This window comes from Anabrus simplex, chromosome 3 (assembly GCF_040414725.1).
Source record: "Anabrus simplex isolate iqAnaSimp1 chromosome 3, ASM4041472v1, whole genome shotgun sequence".
Lineage (NCBI taxonomy): Eukaryota > Metazoa > Arthropoda > Insecta > Orthoptera > Tettigoniidae > Anabrus > Anabrus simplex.
The window spans coordinates 440996734-441019278 of NC_090267.1; the positions used below are offsets into that span (position 1 = coordinate 440996734).

At 42.9% G+C, this 22545-nt stretch overlaps 1 protein-coding gene across 1 annotated transcript in view; it reads left to right on the top strand.

Moving 5' to 3' along the window:
• Window positions 1–5266: 5266 nt before the first annotated feature.
• kst (spectrin beta chain, non-erythrocytic 5 kst) overlaps window positions 5267–22545 on the top strand; it is a 621462-nt gene continuing 604183 nt past the window's right edge. The window contains exon 1 of the mRNA XM_067143517.2: window positions 5267–5415. The gene's annotated coding sequence lies outside the window, so the exon portion shown is untranslated. The remainder of the gene's footprint in view (window positions 5416–22545) is intronic.

The following is a 22545-nucleotide window of genomic DNA, read 5'->3' on the forward strand; positions in this document are numbered from 1 at the left end:
ATTCTGTTGAATTTCTTACCTACTGACATCAATTTAGTCTTCGAGAGGCTAATTTTCATACCATATTCATTGCACCTATTTTCAAGTTCCAAGATATTAGACTGCAGGCTTTCGGCACAGTCTGCCATTAAGACCAAGTCGTCAGCATAGGCCAAACTACTTACTACATTTCCACCTAACTGAATCCCTCCCTGCCATTTAATACCTTTCAGCAGATGATCCATGTAAACTACGAACAGCAAAGGTGAAAGATTACAGCCTTGTCTAACCCTTGGAAGTACCCTGACCCAAGAACTCATTCTACCATCAATTCTCACTGAAGCCCAATTGTCAACATAAATACCTTTGATTGATTTGAATAATCTACCTTTAATTCCATAGTCCCCCAGTATAGTGAACATCTTTTCCCTCGGTACCCTGTCAAATGCTTTCTCTAGATCTACGAAACATAAACACAACTGCCTATTCCTCTCGTAGCATTTTTCAGTCACCTGGCGCATACTGAAAATCTGATCCTGACAGCCTCTCTGTGGTCTGAAACCACACTGGTTTTCATCCAACTTCCTCTCAACCACTGATCGCACCCTCCGTTCCAAGATGCCAGTGAATACTTTGCCTGGTATACTAATCAATGAGATACCTCGATAGTTGTTGCAATCCTTCCTGTTCCCTTGCTTATAGATAGGTGCAATTACTGCTTTTGTCCAATCTGAAGGTACCTTACCAACACTCCATGCTAATTTTACTATTTACTAAGCCATTTCATCCCTGCCTTCCCACTACATCATTTCAGGTCTAATTTCATCTATTCCTGCTCCCTTATGACAATGGAGTTTTTTTTTTTACAATCCTTTCCACTTCCTCAAGCATAATTTCACCAACATCATTTTCCTCCTCCCTATGAGCTTGGCTGTTTGCAACACCACCAGGATAATTTCCTTTTACATTGAGAAGATGTTCAAAATATTCCCTCTACCTTGCAATTAGGTACACGTTTGTTGGCCTCTTAAGAATCTAGTGTTACCAGTCGTGCTGATTTTAGCGGGATTTCGCGATATTTAAATGATAAGCAGCATACTGTATTTACATGCTTTCCGTCTAAAGGCAAATATTTCAAGAATTTCCCCCTTTATGATGACAAACTTCATAAAAATTAACGTTCATCAGTTTTAATTTACCACAACATAATTATGGGTACTTTATTGAAATAATGGATTTGACGCCATTACCTTCTGGACTAGGTTCGTGTAATTCAACAGGTTTTTCTCTATGATGAATGACAAATGATCAGAAAGCAGGAACGGATGACCCACCCGTCTCATGATACAGTATCATAATTACAAATGTGTGTACATTCCAAACTAGACTGGAAGGTCTTCTGTATTGTTATAAATACTGATGTAAATCTTTTGGGAGATGCCATGTTTCCAGAAAAATATGAACATTAATCAACTTCAAGTAAATAAGTCTGCATAATTTGTATGCCTCTGGGCTGTGATTGATGTATATTTGCCACTTTTGTACATTTTCATTAATTTGGATTAATGTAGTAGTCTAATTTAAAAAATACACTTTCTTGATAATATTATACTACAAAGTATACCATTTTTTATTTTTTTCATAACACAAGCAACCATCTTTTAGCTCAACTGTAGTACGGATGAGAAATTTCAAATACCAAAATGTCCTTATATTTTATGAAAAATATCTGGCAACGCTATTTGAATGTAAAATTTCTTCGACCTGTATACTAGTTATTCCCCTATGTGTGGGGGCGGTATAATAATGTCCACGGTATCCCCTGCCTGTCGTAAGAGACCACAAACAGTGAGAACTATTTTACTCAATTACGATTACAAATTACTTTTTCAACAATTAATCAGTAATATTACATTCTTTTCATTTTTTATGCTATTTGTTCGGGGCGTCGACCCATGTGGATCTACGTGTAATTGGAATGGCGGTAGTGTGGAATGTTGTGTTTGAGGAAAGGAAGTTTAAGGACATCACAAACACCCAGTCCACAGGACTGGGATATTAAACATTACAATTTAAAAACCCTGTCCCGGCCGGGAATCGAACCCGGGGACAATATTACAATTAATTTACAGAACGCTAGTCTTAAAGAAATCACTGATTTTATTTTTGCATTGGCCTGGAATAGTACAAAAGTGTACAAAATAGTACAAACGTATTAGTATTTAGGTGGCCGATGGGGGTGGGTGGGTGGGAAGTACAGCTTTTGTTTTTATTTTAGGATACAGACATAAAGTGGCTATTATCTCTATATAGGTGAGACTAAACATTTCTGCCTCTGTGGTGTAGTGATTAGTGATTAGGCCCGGGTTCGATTTCTGGCTCTGCCACGAAATTTGAAAAGTGGTACGAGGGCTGGAGCAGCGTCCACTCAGCCTCGGAAGGTCAGGTGAGTGGAGGGGGGTTCGATTCCCTCCTCAACCATCCTCGAAGTGGTTTTCCGTGGTTTCCCACTTCTCCTACAGACAAATGCTGAGATGGTACCTAACTTAAGGCCACGGCCGCTTCCTTCCCTCTTCCTTGTCTATCCCTTCCAATCTTCCCATCCCCCCGCAAGGCCCCTGTTCAGCATAGCAGGTGAGGCCACCTGGGCGAGGTACTGGTCATCCTCCCCAGTTGTATCCCCCGACCCAACGTCTCACGCTCCAGGACACTGCCCTTGAGGCGGTGGAGGTGGGATCCCTCTCCGAGTATGAGGGAAAAGCCAACCCTGGGGGATAAACAGCTTAAGTAGAAGAAGAAATGATCTTTTCCTATCATTCTTATTTCATGGCATTTAGCAAAAGACAGAGACAAAGTCGCTTCCGTACAGGCCCATGAAGGCCCTTGGAGGAGTGGAAGGTAAAGGCTTCCACCACTGTTAACCGCGGCACATGATGGGGTAGAGTGGTTAGCTCTACGCCCGGCCGCCTTTGCCCCCAGGAATTAACATGGTACTCATTTTGGGTGTAGGCTGAGTGAACCTCAGGTCCATATGCACCTCCGGAAGTGGAAATCTAGTTTCTTAAATTTTACGACTTCCTGACGGGGATTCGAACCCACGTCCTTCCGGGCGAACCGAGCACCGCCTTGGCCAGGCAGCCCCTCATGGCACTTAGCGTTTTAAATAATTGTCATTTCCTTGTCAAGTAAATTAATTGGTTCTAATATTTTCATCGATAATCCTTGAAGACTTTGATAGGTGGCCGGGAGGTGGGGGTAGGGAGTACAGCTTTGCTTTTACTGAGAAGACGCCCTACAGGAGCACTTGAAAAATACTTGTGTTTAATTTTAAGAATATCGTTGAAAGTACTGAAGAGGTAAGAAAGTACCTCATCCAGCAGTGGCGAAACTACTGGTTCTGCTCAGTGGAACTGGGAAAAAGAAAAAAAAAATTCTTCATCTTCACTTTCCCCCCGTTTTTTCCTGCCAGCGATGTATAGGCTATCAATTACTAGAATTTGTTTACTATTTACCTACACAGACAGGTCTTATGGCGACTATGGGATAAGAAAGGCCTAGGAGTGGGAAGGAAACAGCCGTGACCTTAATTTACAACCCCGGCATTTGTCTGGTTTGAAAACGGTAAACCTCGGAAAACCATCTTCAGGGCTGCCAACAATGAGATTCGAACCCACTATCACACGGACGCAAGCTCAAAGCTGGATCGCCCCTAACCGCACGGCCAACTCGCCCGGAAATTACTAGAATGCAACGATTACAACTTTATTTCAAGAAGTAAATTACAAGTAAAAATTACATTTTGTGAAAAAATAACCATGTCCGCCTCCGTGGTGTAGTGGTTAGTGTGATTAGCTGCCACTCTCAGAGACCCGGGTTCGATTCCCGGCTCTGTCACGAAATTTGAAAAGTGGTACGAGGGGCTGGAAAGGTGTCCACTGAGCCTCGGGAGGTCAACTGAGTAGAGGTGGGTTCGATTCCCACCTCAGCCATCCTGGAAGTGGTTTCCGTGGATTCCCACTTCTCCTCCAGGCAAATACCGGGATGGTACCTAACTTAAGGCCACGGCCGCTTCCTTCCCTTTTCCTTGTCTATCCCTTCCAATCTTCCCATCCCCCCGCAAGGCCTCTGTTCAGCATAGCAGATGAGGCCGCCTGGGCGAGGTACTGGTCATCCTCCCCAGTTGTATCCCCGACCCATAGTCTGAAGCTCCAGGACACTGCCCTTGAGGCGGTAAAGGTGGAATCCCTCGTTGAGGGAGGGTAAGCATTTTAAGAAAAAAAGAAAGAAAGAAAGAAAGAAAGAAAGAAAGAAAGAAAGAAAGAAAGAAAGAAAGAAAGAAAGAAAGAAAATTACAAGTAAAAATTACATTTTGTGAAAAAGTATCTATTACAAGTAACAAGTAATTCGATTACTTCCCAACTCTGGCCATTAAAAGGGGCTCCTGGAATTTTAACTTGGGAGCGTGGGTTAACGACCACGAGGACCTTAGTTGAGTCCTGACATTGCTTCCACTTACTTGTGCCAGGCTCCTCACTTTCATCTATTCTATCCGACCTCCCTTGTCAACTCTTGTTCATTTCAGACCCCGACGATATTAGGTCACGAGGTCTAGGGAGTCTTTCATTTTCACGCCTTTCATGGCCCTTGTCTTTCTTTGGCCGAGACCTTAATTTTGCGAAGTGTCTCTGATTAATGTTAATAGCGGATGGTTGCCTAGTTGTACTTGTTTTTGTTTGTAGAAGTTGTTTTACGTCGCACCGACACAGATAGGTCTCATGGTGACGATGGGACAGGAAAGGGCTAGGAGTGGGAAGGAAGTCCCAGCGTTTATCTGGTGTGAAAATGGGAAACTACGGAAAACCATCTTCAGGGGTTCGAACTCACTTTCTCTCGAACACTGGATACTGGCCGCACTTAAAGCGAATGCAGCTATCAGCTTGGTGTGTTGTACTTCTTAAAATAATAAACACAACCACCACCACCACCACCACCACTCTACCGTATGTCATTATTATCGCATTAAGAGCATAGAAAACTTTCTTTTTTGTTTTTAAACAGTTGACGAAATGTTCACGTTTTTCTTTTCATGGTGTTCATTTACGGTAAGGATGAATTTTTATGCGTAACAACTCTGATATCGATATTGCTGCACAACGCTACCAAGTGTCGACAATCGATTCTTCAACGATACTCGTCTTTTAGTTCGCGGTGAAACTGCCAGATAGCAGCACAGTATTTGGTACAGCACCTGCTTTGCTGAAGGAAGAGCGAGGTTGACAGTTTGAATTTGAGAGACTGTTGTTCCAGTGTGTGTTTCTCTCCTTCGCGTTGGTAGCGGATATTAGTGTATATCGTATGTAAAGGTGTGTTTTGTGCCTAAGATACTTTGGATACGTTTGTGGAACGTCTGTCGGATTATTTTTTTGCTGGTGTAGGGTAAGTTTCAACGTTATTTATTTTCCATATGATGACCGCTTCATGATTATTGTAACTGGTCGTGAACTGGAGGGAGTGCCTTATTCAGTTCATAGACTAAGAGAAACTCAATATTTGTTGTCAGCTTTACACGTTTCAACTAATTGAAACACTGCCTGTTTGACCATACATCTAAAGGAGTTCTGTCATTTTTCTTCTGTTATTGTTACCTGTTTTCATACAACTAGCCCAGCGACGTTGTACCTGCTCCAAGTACAAGCGCTTGTGAAAGAAATTATTCAAATTACGTCAAGTTTTAGATTTCTCTTAACCGAGAATATTCCTTGCACTAAACAATGCTTCGTAATTTAGTCTTAAAGAAAACATTCAACATGGTCTCGCGCCATCGGTTCAAAGAAAATGTCAAGGTCATTCATTTCAGCATCGTACTCGGAAGTGTACCTAGGAAAGGTAGAAATGTTTTGCCTTGAAATAGCAACTAGAAACATATACAGTGTTAAGTTAATACTGATTTTTAAAATCTTCGAATAGGAGCTACTACCATGCATTTTTGTGAATTTGTGTAACTTCCCACTCTACCTGACGGCGCTATTTGAGAGAAGAGTGACCTCCTCGAGAACATTGTGAAAGTATGTGAAAAGTGTTCTTTTCTCTTAATCCGTTATTCTCAGCATGGCAAGCAACACAATGCAGCTCGCTATAGTTGTTCCGAAATTCCCCTAGTAGATTTCTCTTCCTGTCCCACTTGGTAAGAACTTGTCTTACCCATTCATGGGTATGCATATTTTTCTGTTTTTTTTGTTTGTTTTTTAAGGGGATTCAGCGTTATCTTGGTTGTATGATTGTTAATTTATCTTTTCAGTGTTTCTTCGTGCTCTTCCATTCGGATAATTATGCGTTTGTAAAGTAACTCGTGAATTACTAAGCGGCCGTTTAGATAGGAAAAAGGTTGATTGTTTATATTTGATACGAGGGTCTTTTTAGGCGTGACATAGTGCGACTTGCGTGCACTTCTCCTTAAGTTTGAAGATAGGACTTCAATTAATTAGCTACGGTACATAAGAGAAAATTAGGTACTTCTGATGATACTGTAGACTAGGATTGGGGTACTTCAGCTTTGTTCTTCGATATCTAGTTTAATGGTGCTTTCTTAAATATTTCTGAAATATTTCCTACTTCCTGCACGAAGGGTTATGAATTGAGCTTTAACGGTGATAGTGGGGAGTTTGAACACCGGTTGTAATATTTTTGCACCTCTTTCTGTAACGAATAGGCTATAAGTAATATCATTGAAGAGCGGCAAAAGTGAAGTGGCAGTGGTCATCTTCTTTACCCGTATCAACGAAGTCGAGCTGTTATGTCATTCGAAAGATTCTTGCGTGTTTCCAAGTAGGTAAATATCCATACAGTTTACTTTTAATTACCGGATATGCTTTGCCTCTTTTTTACAGTTCCTTCTTTCGTCAGGATCATTTAACTGTGCAATGTTTCCGTAAAGGATGTAAGGAGAAGTTGGTATAACTTGCGAGTGGCATACGCACAGTGCGCTTACACGATTGCGTCTTGTGGGAAGTTGACTCAGGTGCGATCAGCTCAAAAGTGGCGGGCTGTCTGTTCATTGAACCTGTGACCTACAGTCTGCAGCTGCTAGAAACACGAATTCATAGTAATTCGTACATCATGTTTCATAGATATACCCTTACAAGCAATTTGAATTATAACTATCGTCAGCACACTGCTAGTTATTTGTGCATATTAAATGGATCATTAAATTTGCTGGAAGTACGCAGTTTACTAGCCCGCTTGGTGGTCATGATCGTTAAGGCGTTATGGCCCGAAACTATGGTTACCCGCCTCGAGTACCGTTGGTCGAAATCAGAATTTTGGCCGGTAGTGTCAGAGAGGTTATCGTATGCAATTCAGATCACCAGATTGTGTGCCAAAAATCTGGATTAAATTCCAACCCTCTCCTCACTGTTCATATGGAGTGGGGGCATAACGACACTGTCGATGATTCGTCCGTCGGATGGAGACCTTAAGCCTAGAGCAGACACCCTTAGCGCTATTCAACCGGTGTAGGCTGTGCAGGCACCGGGCTTCACCCTTTCCATTTTAATTTTATCACGTCGTTCCTTTCATGGTTAAGTGGAAGAGAGAGCCTGGAGCCCTAACTTCGCCACTGAAAAAAGGCATAAATAAATAAATCTCATTGACTCTGATGAGGTTGACGTTAAGAAGAGCTTCCAGTCGTAAACTCTCGTTACGAAGATTCTTCTTTCATACCCGACCCCGTAGGGAAAGGGGACAAGAGTTGGACATAAATAAATGCAGTTGACTACTTTTCAGCATCAGCCCCTTCTCGTAGATATTTTCCGACAGAGCGTGATAGCTGCAGTCGCTTAAGTGCGGTCACTGTCCAGTATTCGGGAGTTATTGGGTTCGAACCCCACTGTCGGCAGCGCTGAAGATGGTTTTCCGTGGTTTACCATTTTCACACCAGGCTGTAAATTAAGGCCACGGACGCTTCCTTCCCACTCCTAGCCCTTTCCTGTCCCTTCGTCTCCATAAAACCTGTCTGTCGGTGCGGCGTAAAGCAACTTTTAAAAAAGCTATATTTTCCGGATTTAAAGTAAAACCTGGTCAAGTTTAGTTCAAATATTTTGTAGAAGATTCAGTTTAGAATTGTTAGCAAACCATACGGTTGCAGTTTCAGTGTATTGGCTAAACACAATGAAATTAGTCTGTACGAAGACTTCTGTTTTATTCATGAAGTGCTACTATTATTACTAGGCCCTATGTTTTGTTTTCGAAAATATTAACTTCTTCTTCTTCTTCTTCATATGTTTACCCTCCAGGGTCTGTTTTTTCCGTGGGACTCAGCGAGGGATCCCACCTCTACTGCCTCAAAGGCAGTGTCCTGGAGCTTCTGGGTCGGGGTACAACTGGGGAGGATGACCAGTACCTCGCCCAGGCGGGCCTTGTGGGGGGGGGGGAAGTTAAGATTGTAAAGGATAGACAAGGAAGAGGGAAGGAAGCGGCCGTGGCCTTAAGTTAGGTACCATCCCGGCATTTGCCTGAAGGAGAAGTGGGAAACCACGGAAAACCACTTCCAGGATGGCTGAGGTGGGAATCGAACCCACCTCTACTCAGTTGACCTCCCGACGCTGAGTGGACACCGTTCCAGCCCTCGTACCACTTTTCAAATTTCGTGGCAGAGCCGGGAATCGAACCCGGGCCTCCGGGTGTGGCAGCTAATCACGCTAACCACTACACCACAGAGGCGGACTCAAATACAGTTACCTGAGAAAAAATACTCGGTTACAATTACTAATTAGTTTTTCAAAAAGTAATTAACATTACAGTTACTTCACAGAACGCGAGTCTTTAGGAAATCACTTGACTTTTTCCACGTGGGGATGGAATGATACCAAAGTTTGCAAGGAAAAATATATTCGGCCTACTCAATTTTGTATTATTTAGCATATAGAGACTCTCTACCATCTCAAGGCGAGACTAATCAGACTTTCGAAATTGTTTCCAAGCAAAATTTGCTTGTCACTTTCGTGTTTGCATTATTTTCAAGGATACAATTTTTTCAAATAGGGGAATAGAAATGCCTTAACCCCTTCACCGTCTCATGTTTATTCCGGCTTCATTTTCAACCACGTAACCTCTGTGGATGGGAGCGGTAGAATAACATCTACGGTATCCCCTGCCTGTCGTTGAGGGCAACTAAATGGGGAACCAAGGACTCGTAGCTTGGGAGCGTGGGATGGCGGCCACGGTTCCGCTAGGTGAGTCTGGCATTGCATCCACTTACTTGTCATTGTCCTCGGTCAACTATCGTTGTTTCCTGACCCCGACGAAATTAGGTTTTCGAGGCCTAGAACGTCTCATTTTCACTCTCTTCGTGTCCCTTCCCTTTCTTTTGCGGAAACCTTCACTTTCCTAAGCGTCGGGCCTTCCTCTTTTCCTTCTGATTAGTGTTGATAGAGGATGGTTGCCCAGTTCTACTTTATCTTAGAACACTAATCATGACCACCATCTCGAGCACGTAGTACAGGATTATCCTTTACTAAAATCGCCTCTGCTCGACTCACTTTTGTCGCAGAATTCCAGAGTTAACCTTCCGTGCGGTGGTTCACGAAATTTTCTCCCTGAAACGACAGACGCCCACCGGAAGTATGTGAATAGAAATGCTGGTAAACCTCCATGTATTAACCAACCAAGAAATCTGTATGATTTTGTACTATCTTCTGATTTCGGTCATGGTTATATTTGGACATTTTCAGTCTATCAGTTCTTTGTGTTGGCAAGAATGCACATTGGCATTCTTTTCTTTGTCTTTGCAAAGTGTATATATATATATAAAAGAAAGAAGTCTTCAAAATAATTCCTTTTGACCATCTAACATTTCTCTAAACTATATAAGCCTACCACTACCTATGAATTATAGTTCATCAAAGACACAATTTCTCAGTTCTTCCAGCCTGAAAAGAGTATTTGCCTAGAATTCTGTAGAAGTATCCGAGTATCTCAGGTTTTCTGAACGAAAATTCAGCGGGTGGAAGGCAGTGTTTTGCAATATTTTCTGTATGAAATGTTGAGAGCAGTAAAGTCCAGCCTACAGATGATGTGGCTAAACAGCTGAAAAATTTTGTTTCACGAAGACCTTTGTTACTTTCCTGAAAACCGGGCGAGTTGGCCGTGCAGTTAGGGGCGCGCCATTGTGAGCTTGCATCCGGGAGATAGTGGATTCAGACCCCACTGTAGGCAGCCCTGAAGATGGTTTTCCGTGGTTTCCCATTTTCACACCAGGCTCTACCTTAGTTAAGGCCACGGCCGCTTCCTTCCCACTCCTAGGCCTTTCCTATGCGATCGCCGCAAGACCTATCTGTGTTGGTGCGACGTAAAATAAAAAAAAAACAGAAATTTTCCTGAAAAGTAAACCTTAACCATTGCAACAATGTCGAAATCATGCGCATTTAGTTTAGAGTTAGGAACATGAATTACACCGTGGAGGATGAAGATACGAAAAAGTTGGCTTCGTTGAGGGGGCTGTATGAGACGGAAAGGGGAAAATAGATTATTGTAGAGAACATTGGATTCATGCCGGCCCCGTGGTGTAGGGGTAGCGTGCCTGACTCTCGCCCAGTTCGATTCACGGCCAGGTCAGGGATTTTTCTCTCGACCTGAGGACTGGTTCGAGGTCCACTCAGTCTACGTGATTAGCATTGAGGAGCTATCTGAGGGTGAGATGGCGGCCCCGGTCTCGAAAGCCCAGTACAACGGCCGAGAGGATGCGTCGTGCTGACCACACGACCCCTCGTATTATGCAGGCCTTCGGGCTGAGCAGTGGTCGCTGGGCAGGCCAAGGGCCTTAAGTGTCGTGGTGTTTGGGTTTTTAATGGATTCATTCACAGACGAGAGAACCTGAGTCAGACCTAGTAGATGGTGGTTATATTCGACTTGATGCGATGTAAAGGCGGTAATATTCGTACCGGTATGGCTTCAGCTACAATGTGCAGGCATGTTGATTTTGCGCAATTTAGGCTGCCGGCGTGTCAGTTTCTACATTCCATTTTACTCTGAAGGTAAAGTAAGTGTGTATTCTACCCAAAGGCAGAGGTGTGCCTGTGCCGTAGTTAATGTACGGTAGGGTGGCCACCTCCTTTCCTCTCCTCCATTACCTTACCCCCCAACCCATCCAAATCTTGACCACGCCCAGTGTTGCTTAACTTCGGAGATCTCACGGGATCCGGTGTTTCAACACGGCTGCGGCCGTTGGCTTACTCTACCTGATGGCAGAGAAACTTCACCGAGCGAGTTAACCGTGCGATTAGGGTCGCGCAGCTGTGAGCTTGCACTCGGAAGATAGTGGGTCCGCACCCCACTGTCGGCAGCCCTGAAGATGGTTTTCCGTGGTTTACTATTTTCGCACCAGACAAATGCTGCAGCTGTACCTTAATTGAGGGTATGACCACTTCCTTCCCACTCCTAGACCTTTCGTATCCCAATCGTCGCCTATTTGTGTCTGTGTGACGTAAAGTAACTCTTATGTATAGTAGCTGTCGGTGGCGGGCTTATTTGTTTATTTATTCACCTAGAAAGCTCTTAGTTGTCATTGACGTACATCTAACTTCAAGTTTCAGACTGAAAAAAATAAGAATTTGATCTTTAAATTTAGTCTAATTATTATGGAAAGATAGTTTTGACATGTAACTGCCATTTTGAATAATTAAATGAGGCATTCAGCTACGTGTAAGAGGATTGAAAACGGACTTAGTATATTTGGGTATCATAGTTGGAAGTTTTCAGAGGCCAGGCGGCGGTAGAAGTACCTCCAAGAGTAAGGAATGCCAGCTGACTGGTCCCTGGTCTAATTACTCTACGGCGAGCCTCGCTCTGGGAGGTAGCTGGAGCCTCCATTCTCTTTTACCAACACATAACAACAATTTCCGTATGAGATTACTGATACGATACTCTTCTTTTCAGTAATTACTGTGGCAGTACTGTTGTCCGCATTCAGTATACAGATTAAACAGACTGATTTGGCGGACTGTTGCAATTGGTAAATTAATCTTTTATAAGCATTGTCCTACGCTGTTGCTTTGCGTCACCGTTACTACTTAAGATGTGTCCTATCATTCTATCTCTTCTCGTCAAATTCAGCCAAATCGATCTCCTCTCACCAATTTGATTCAGTATCTCTTCATTCGTGATTCGATCTATCCATCTCACCTTCAGCATTCTTCTGTAACACCACATTTCAAAAGCTTCTGTTCTTTCTTTCTGAGCTAGTTATCGTCCATGTTTCACTTCCATACAATGCCACGCTCTACACGAAAGTCTTCAAAAACATCTTTCTAATTCCGATATCAATGTTTGAAGTGAGCAGATTTCTTTTCTTAACAAAGCTCTTCCTTGCTTGTGCTAGTCTGCATTTTATGTCCACCTTCTGCCATCGTTAGTTATTTTACTACCCAAGTAACAATATTCATCTACTTCCTTTAAGACTTCATTTCCTAATCTAATATTTCCTGCATCACCTGCCTTCGTTCGACTGCACTCCATTACTTTTGTTTTGGACTTACTTATTTTCATCTTGTACTCCTTACTCAAGACTTCATCCATACCATTCAGCAACTTCTCAGATAAAATAACTATCATCGGCAAATCTCAAGGTTTTGATTTCCTCTCCTTGGACTGTGATTCCCTTTCCAAATTTCTCTTTGATTTCCTTTTTCTGCCTGTTCTATGTAAACATTGAAAAGGAGAGGGGATAAACTGCAGCCTTGCCTCACTCCTTTCTGGATTGTTGCTTCTTTTTCAAAGCCGTCGATTCCTATCACTGCAGACTGATTTTTATACAGATTCTAGATAATTCTTCGTTCTCGGTATCTGATCCCTATCATCTTCAGAATCATAAATAGCTTGGTCCAATCAACATTATCGAATGCCTTTTCTAGATCTACGAATGCCATGTACGTGGGCTTGTTCTTCTTGATTCGATCCTCTAAGATCAGACGTAAAGTCAAGATTAAGAAATGTTATATCAGATAACTTGTAAACCATTAAGGGTACTAGGTACTATTTTATGATGCGTTTTTAAAATTTTGGTCCCATAAAATTCTCCATTGTTTTCTGAATCGAAATACGGTTTATTGGGATCCCGATGTCTGCAAGTACCTTTGAAAATGGCGCCTCCTGAGCCACGCCTATATTTAATGTCATCGGTGTTCTGCTGACTATTCTTAGAGCACCAATCTGTTACCAGATGTTGGCGGTCCGCATGGTGATTTTTTGCTTTATGTGACTGTAGTTTTAATTAGTTTTGTCGATAATGTATAGAACCAAATCTCAATTTTTTTCAGTCAGGTCATCCGAAGTTAGTATGGAAGGTTAGAAATGAGATATACTGTCATTATGAGCTTGCATATACTTTCTCAGTTTTGAAAGGAAAATATTAAGTTTCATTAATGGGTCATTTGAAGAACATTCGGTGTGGAGATTATAAAACTTTGACCTTTATGAATTGTTTAATGAACCAGTCATAAAAGTCAGAAGGCTGGAATGGATTGGACAGTTACTGCGTATGAATAACAGATTGGTCAAGAAGATCATCAGTACCATGCCAGAAGAAACCAAGGAAGTTAAAAGACTTAAGCTGAATTGGTTAGAATGTGTGAGACAACACACAACGGACCCTGGGAATTCGAAATTGTCATTCTACTTAGAGAGAAGTGGCAAAAAGCTGCCTAATACTTCCTCAGAAAACTTTCGAGATGCGTACAGGTGGTAGATTTTAGCATTTTAAAAACTAAATTTATCATGTAATATAGCACTCAGCGCTTTTTATTTTATGATGGAAGTGATATTTTCGGTTGGAGAATTGGTGTTAAATCAAGAACATAACTAAAGGAACATATTGAAGTAAGCTTGTGAACATCAGTCCGGCTCCATAGCTAAATGGTTAGCGTGCTGGCCTTTGGTCACAGGGGTCCTGGGTTCGATTCCCGGCAGGGTCGGGAAGTTTAACCTTAATTGGTTAATTCCCCTGGCTGTCACGGGGACTGGATGTATGTGTCGTCTTCATGTCTTCATCATTTCATCCTCATCACGACGCGCAGATCGCTTACGGGCGTCAAATCAAAAGACCTGCACCTTGCGAGGCGAAGTCCTCGGACACATCCCGCACCTAAAAACCATACGCCATTTCATTTTTTATGGACATTAGCCAACACGAATGGACCCGCTTCCTCGTAAATTATATCTACATCCATTTAGAAATCAATAATAATTTTTTGTTATTCAACACACATTATTTCACTTTTACTTTCATTCACCTTTCTTTAGCCTGACATTTAATGAAAAGATCACTATTGAAGGTGATACGCGAACGTGTTAATTTAAGGCACTCGCTAAAGGGTATTTTTTTTTAACAGAGCTAGTTGGGCGTGCGGTTAGTGGCACGCAGCTGTGAGCTTGCATTCGGAAGATAATGGGTTCGAACCTCACTGTAGGCAGCCCTGAAGATGGTTTTCCGTGGTTTCCCATTTTCACACCAGGTAAATTTCGGGGCTTCGTTGCCATAAGACCTATGTGTCGGTGTGGCGTAAAGCCAATTAAAAAAGAACTAAAAATCCATCTCTATAAAGGCCCTTGAAGGAGTCTAAAGCAAAAGCTTCCACTATTCGTGACGTGGGTACTAATAGATAGGGTGGTTAGGTATATGCCCGGCTACCTTTTCCCCCAGGAATTAACATGGTGGTCTCTTCTTTAACGTAGGCTGAATGAACTTACGGGTCATGTGCCGTCCCCTCGTTTCTTTTTTGACTTTCTAATTGTGAATCGAACCCACGTTCTTCTGGGTGAATCGAGCGCGTCTTCACTGCCTCAAAAATATTATTTCGTGGAAACTCATTTCGCATTTTTTTCGCGGGTTACAACACAATCACAGTGGTGCATTTTAAACGTCAAATACATTTACAGCGTTTGGTCACATTTCGCGTTTATGACGATTGCTAAAATCTGCCATCTCGAGAGATGTTTGGAGAAAGAAAGATAGCTTTTTACTGCTTAGTTTGATTAGAATTGCTTTAGATGTAGAGAGATATTTCGCAGAGGTTGCAATTTAATCACAAGTCATTCCATTTGAGGACACGGGCGTATGTGTTTGTTATTAGCAGTTAATTGTAGTTCTGTATAGCGTGTGTTTCGTTTCCGCGACGTGAAGTAATTTCTTGCTCGAGATAGCCTTGCTGTTTGGGTGAGTTGAGCAAGGACACAGTCTAACGCAGCCTTTATGCATCTGGCCTTGGCAGCTGCTGGCCAGCCCACGATGGAGTGTTCGGATGACGTCTAGAGAAACATTAATTTGTTAAGTTCCCCATCCTGTTTCACCTGCCGTGCCGTACGCCTTCTCTTCCACGCGAAGGCTTGGGAGCCAGTGTTGAGTGGCTTTTTTCCAGAACAACATGTAAATAATTCTCGCTTTCAGTCTCTATCATAGGCTGGTGTTGGGAAAGTAACTTCTTCGACCATCTATTCTGTTCTTAGATATAACGACCACTGTTCCTCTTCACTGAATTCGCATTTAGGATAGAATGATAGATTATTTTCAGTGCGTCTTTTTACAACAACAGTTAATGCAAACAAAAACAGATGCTACAGTCCGGATAGACCTTGGCCTGCCAAGCGACCTCTGTTTAGCCCGAAGGCCTGCAGATCACGAGGTGGCGCATGGTTAGCGTGACGAAACATTTCGGGTGTTTTCCTTTGCTTTCTAGACGAGGGTTGGTCTCTCACCGTCAGATTGCTCCTCAGTCTTTTTTAATATATTTTTTACGTTTTGCTATACGTCACACCGACACAGGTCTCACGGCGACGATGGGATAGGAAAGGACTAGGAGTGGGAAGGAAGTGGCCGTGGCCTTACTTAAAGCTGGTGTGAAAATGGGAAACCACGGAAAACTATTATCAGGGTTGCCGACAGTGGGATTCGAACCTACTATCTCCCGGATGCAAGCTCACAGCTGCGCGCCCCTAACCACACGGACAACTCGCCCGGTCAGTTGTTTCTGCGAAGGCTGCATGGATCATAAGCCAGCCCTCAAAACTAGGTAAATGTATCTGACCTGGTCAGGTATCGAACCTGGAACCTCCTGGTTAGAGGCAAACTTGCTGCCACTAAACTGCGGAGCCGGCTAACAGTAACTTTATAGCAAATTAAACTGCCGAGCGAGTTGGCCGTGCGACGTAGAAAAGACTGTAGGAAATTATTCTTAGATGTCTTCAAGCGTGGTCAAACTCTGCCTACTGTATGCACTATACCGCACCATCATGTAACGGAAACCCCTTAAAAGTAAAAATAGTCGGTTTAACCCTTCAAGTATTACTAAAATTTGAGCTATTTTTTCATTACTTCTCAAGTGAATATTGGTCCGTATTGGTTGTGTGTAATAAATTACCCCTGACAAGTATATCTGCCATTATCATGAGCTTCTGCTGTCAAAGGGACCAAGAAAACAAAAGTGAATTAAGTTCATGGGAAGGATGAATAGATTCGATCAACTCTCTTTGTGTTATACTGTGGTCAGGAAATGAAGTAGGTGCTGGGTCAAGACTTGTTGTTAATTACTATTTGCTAGTTTTGTAAACAGCTATATCCTGTATAGGGAGACTTAGCGACTTGGGTAGTAGAATAACGATGGCAGAAGTAAGGAAGAGATAAAGTGTAGACCGTCACAAGCAAGGAAGGATCTTTTAAAGAAAAGAGGTGTGCTTACTTTGAACATTGCTAAGTAATTTTTTGCTTATATTTTCCCAGTCCATTTTTCATTGCTGTTTGCTGCCGTCTGATGTGTTCAAAATGAAGCTAATTTAAATGGTCAATTTCACAATCAACGGTTGAAAACGGGCCTTGCTCAAGAAATGTATAGGGGCTACAGTACACACATCGGTCAAAGATAATTAAAACATTGGGATGGAAGTGAGGTGTAACAGTTGAAAAGTTTATATGCTCCACAGCTGAAAGCTCTCAAGGAAAACCTACACGATTGGGAGTGTAGTTTTACTTCCGCAAACGCTGAATGCTTGTTAGTGAGAGCTGTGGCATTTTGAAGACGAATGTAGGAAAGGAATAGACTATATGGCGGGTCATTGAGCTTCGACGACCGTTACACCACCCACTGCTGTAAAATATCGCATTCTTAGACCACGCCTCCAGAAGTCGGGAAAAACTGTTCGAAGGAAGAAGTTGAACAAATTGAAGTTCGATGCAGTAGAGGGGATGAGGAGGGAATAGGATGGTTTGATTCTGTCGTTAACCTTTTGTCTCCTGTTGTTTGGGAAAGAGGGCAGGAATGTTAGACGCACCAGATATGTTACAGTGTAAAGGCAGGAACAATCCGAATTTTTGAAGAATGTACGAGTTGAGTTGGTCACTCTTCCCCCCCCCCCCCCGCCCCCCCTTTAATTTAGGCTTTCTATGTAGGCCGTACCACTCTTGACAGTCTTTGTTTCTCCTCTTCTGCCTTCACTTTCTATCAGTATCTTTTCGTTATTTCTTCGGCGTAGAGTAGTCTTTTCTTCTTTACCGGCTCTTGCCCTGTCTCTTGGAAACCTCCGAACCACTTGATTTGTTGTCTAAATCTGGATCTGTCTGTCCTATGTCTCGTTCTTTCATCCTGATCTTGACAGTCAATTCTCACTTCCGAAAATCACTTTTAGTTTCTTTGTGTGAAGAACTCAAAGGTTAGATTAGTTTGCCGGCTCCTGTTCATTCTCATTGCGTCCATACAAATGTACCTCATCAGCTCAACCACGTGTTAATCTTCTGGGGCAATTCTTTAAGCCTGAGTTCCCTCTTCCCATTTTCCATCTTTGGGCCCATAATTTTCCTGAGGATATTTTCGTCTCTTTTTGTAGCCTTTGTTTTCCAGTAATCTGTTGCGTATAAGCATTCGGGTTTCGCGACTGTCTAGATATCATTTTTTTTGCTAGTGGCTTAACGTCGCACCGACACAGATGGGTCTTATGGCGACGATGGGATAGGAAAGGCCTAGAAGTTGGAAGGAAGCGGCCGTGGCCTTAATTAAGGTACAGCCCCAGCATTTGTCTGGTGTGAAAATGGGAAACCACGGAAAACCATCTTCAGGGCTGCCGACAGTGGGATTCGAACCCACTATCTCCCGAATGCAAAGCTCACAGCCGCGCCCCCCTGACCGCACGGCCAACTTGCCCGGTAGGCATCTTCATTTGGCTCCATGAGATAACGCCTTCTTCTTATGGGTGTCCGTCTGTAGGCTAGTTCCTTTCTTCTCACCTGCTCATGAATTGAATTTTCTCCGATCCTTTCTGTTGTGTTCTGTATCCCAAGTACTTAAAGCTCTACTGTTTTGATCTTCTTCCTTCTGGTGGCTTCTTTGACATTGGTCATTGAGTACCGGTATAACTTGTCATGTAGTCTTGCAGCCCTTGTTTTGCTATACCCTGTCGATCCATTCATTCATTCATTTATTTCTTCTCTGAACACATGAACATAAAGATACGTCCTTATAACAAGCGAAGTGACGATGGCAACTCTTACCTAATTACGTACGTACATCGCCTGTTCATAATGTGTAGATTCAATCACAACGTCTAAGCCTTTTCAGTTGTGAAATTACCAGTGTTCCGCCTCAGTGCGGCAGTGTCCTGTAGTTTGTAGAACAAGTTAATCAATACAGGTTACCGCAAGGACGCAAAAATGACTATCTTCTCTCGTTATTCGGGACAATTTCTAGGCGGACCATCTGCCCGGAAAACGGATTCCATCAGGATGCACCATATATAGAAATCTGGGGCGTGAGATCCGGGGAGTGAGAAGGTTACAGGAGGTTAAGCTATCTCTAAAGTGTTGTTGCAGAAGGGCAAGTGATCCTTCACGTTGTGGGCTGCAACTCGATTTTGCTGAATCCATTGTCGTGACAGGTTTTTTTTTTTCTTTCTTTTTTTTTTTTTTTTTTGCAATTTGTAACTGCATTACTGTTTGTTTTATCGCATACTGTAATATGTAATTTTTTAAAATGGAACATCACGTCTAAATTGCTTCATAGAATTTCTCGGAATTTTTCACAAACCGAGTGAGTTGACTGTGTGTCAGCTGTGATCTTGCATTCGGTAGATCGTGGGTTCGAATCCCACCGTCGCCAACCCTGAAGGATGTCCGTGTTTTTCCATTTTTACGTTAGTCTGTACCGCGGCCGCTACCTTCCCAATCGTAGAGGGAATTGGCACAGGATTATGCAGCGAAGGCGCTCAGCTAATCACGCTCACCGTTTTATTTCTAAACATTGACCTGACGGTATTATATTTGCAGAAAATCGCGTATTAATTTGATACGGCATGTGGCTGTTTGTTTCTCGGTTAATCGCGTCTAAACTCCTGAACGAATTGAGCTGAAATTTTGTACGGATATATTTGGGATATTAAATTCAAATGGAAGCCTATTCTGATTTTTCAATTATTTAACCTTTCCAAATACAGTATACAGTAGGCATGCCAAGTTCACGAGCTGACTGACAGTTCTGCATGTATGAGAAACAACTGGTTACGAGCGCTAGTCCCGGACGGTATAATATAGCGCAAGCCTGGAGGGGTGTATATTACACGATACTCCTTAAAATGCAGTGTGATTCAGCAGCCCCTTCCAATATCGTTTACTGCAGCCCAATTAACGTGCACATGGTTATAGGGGTGCCATTCCCCTGCAGGCGTACTGTATGGTACAATGCAGTTGTAATCGTGCAGGCGAAGAGGAAGGTTGTTAAGTGAGTGAGTGCTGACATGGGGATTTCGACAGAACCATTCCGGGCGAAGATAGGTCGTTGGCACGGTAGAGGCGTAGTATGGAATACAGTGCCGCACAGCAAGTGGGATTGACTTCAATTCTGATGGCAGCATTGGTGATGGCAGTGCTGTTGGTCATTGGAGGGATCGAGAGGAACCCTGGACCTGGTCCTGCTGGTACAGTGGGAGGGGAAGAGATGAAGATGAGAGAAATTGTTAAGGTCCAAGCAGAACAAACAAGAGAGCTCCTACGGGAGCAAGCCAGTACACTGAGAGAAATAATGAAAGAGGAGCTAGTAAAGATAACAGAACTGGTGGTAAATATCAAGTTTGAGGGATAAGGTGAAAAGAATGGAAGAATAGATAAAAGAACTGAGTTGACAAGAGAAAAAGCTCCAGCAGGAATCTCGGAAGAAAAATATTTTTACGAGTATATACGGGTTACCTGAGGACGCTAAAGAAGATCTAGTACTTTGGTATTTATATTAAACGGATTTGAAAGCCTTAATTGTTTATTCTTCGGTTTCAAGTGCTTGAGCTTATAAATGAGAGGTTGAAGATCATCTGCAGGTTAGCAGACATAGACGAGATTCAGCGAATGGACAAGGCAAAATGCAAGAGACCAGTGAAAGTGAGGTTCGTATCGACCCTATTGGTACACGCAGATTGAAAGGTGAGAAGTTACGGATTAAATAGGAGATGGAGAAAGAAGCTTTTAGGTATGGTACTAATGTTCAGTGAGCACATTTTGCACACGATTCTGTACCCTACCGGAATGTTTATATCATCCGTTCGCAAAACATGACTCCTTGAAATCATCTAGCAACTTCCTTTTACAATGTAACTGTGTTAATGTGTCGTGGCTCGTGACTGAGTGTGACGAAGAGGGGAATCAATCCATAAAACTACTGTAGGTAACAGTGCAGTAATGAATGTCTTAATCACCGAACCGGATGGCGTGTGTACTCGGCTCTCGTTGAACTTCCAGCATATTTCCAGCAGTGTAGCGTAGCGGATGCGGTTAGGCGTTCGCCTAGCAGTCGACGGAATGTCAGTGGCGAGTTCGAATCCTGCATCGTTCAAATGCTTTTGCATCGGTATGATGTTTGAATACGTAAACACAGGCCCACGTTTGCCACATTCAAACAGCAGAATGACAGTGTTCTTCATCTTGTGACCTGCGCATACTCCGCTGGTTGGGGCCTGAATGTACTGTAATCTCTGCTGTCATTCGGCATGTTTTCCACAGAGAAATACATTGACATGCTCCTCATTTACGGGGAAGCAAGACAAAGCACGTGCGAGGCACTACGTCTGTACCAGGTACGGTATCCCGACAGGCGACATCCGGCTGCTACGACATTCCGCCGTGTTGAAAGACGCCTAAGGACAACAGGCGTGATTTCCAACCAGCCACCAGTCCGCGATAAGCCCGTTACATCGGGTGAAACAGAAGAGGCCGTTCTGGAGGCAGCTCGTAATAATCCACACATTGGTACAAGGGCGATTGCACTACAGGTGAACACCAACCAGCCGTCCATCTGGAGAATACTGCATGAACATAAATTTCACCCATACCATCTTGAGCTACACTAACAAGGGGGCATTCCCTACTCGTCACCACCGATTTCGCTCAAATTTATAGAACATGCAGGGCTTGGCTAGAAATGAAAGTACCCGAAGTGGGAACTCCAGATGGCCAAGCGTATAGAAAATAAAAATATTGACGCGGCTCTCGCACCGTATAAGCCACGTACGTTAGTGCGCACGCCGAGCAGTTGTTCGCGTAGCGGTAAGAGCTCGGGCTGGTAATTCGATGGTCGTGGGTTCGACTCCCCGTGTGGAGAATGTTTTTTCTGTCAAATTTTATATTATTCATTTCCGATTAAGCAATGAGGTGAATAATTCATTTTATTTATTTATTTATTTATTTATTTATTTATTTAGACGCTAAGTGCATTGAAAATGTAAAAAGTTAGGATTTCATTGTCAGACTTTTTTCTACCTGCGCCAAGAATCTCTTGTGTACAGCCGCAAGGAGCAATATTTACTTGTTAGGTGGAAACGAATCCTACAGCGAAACGACTATTCACGTTTATGGCACATTCCCCAAGGAGGGGAGATAGCCAATAAAGGAGAAAAAAAAAAGAATTTGTTTGAACACATTGGGAAAGTTAGGAAATCCAAATTTTCTACAGTTGTGCGCTCATTAAAAAAATGACGTCCTAAATGCCTTTTGCATATAAATAAATAAAGAAAGAAAGAAAATTCAAATGAATAATATACAAATTGAGAAAAATATTCTCCGTACGGGGAGTCGAACTCACGACCATCGAATTACTGGTCGGCGTGTGCCTTAAAGTACGTGGCTTGTACGGTGCGAGAGCCGCGTCAACATTTTCACTTTTATTTTCTATACGCTTGGCCATTTGGAGTTCCCACTTTGGGTACTTTCATTTCTAGCCAAGCCCCGCATGTTCTATACATTTGAGTGAAATTGGTGGTGACGAGTAGGGAATGCCCCCTTGTAAGAGCTCCATGGGCAGGATTTCAAAGCTCGATGGAGTTCTGTCGGTGGCTATTAGGTAGGTTGGACAATGATGCAGCATTCGTATCGCATATCTTGTTCTCGGACGAATCGCGCTTCCACATTAATGGGAACGTCAATCGCCACAGCATGCACTATTGGGAGTCCGAACAATCCTCACTGGGTGCGAAAGGCAGCCTATGAAGTACGATGGGGAGTGAATGTTTGGTGAGGAATCTTGGGGGATCGCCAGATTGGACCTTACTTCTTTG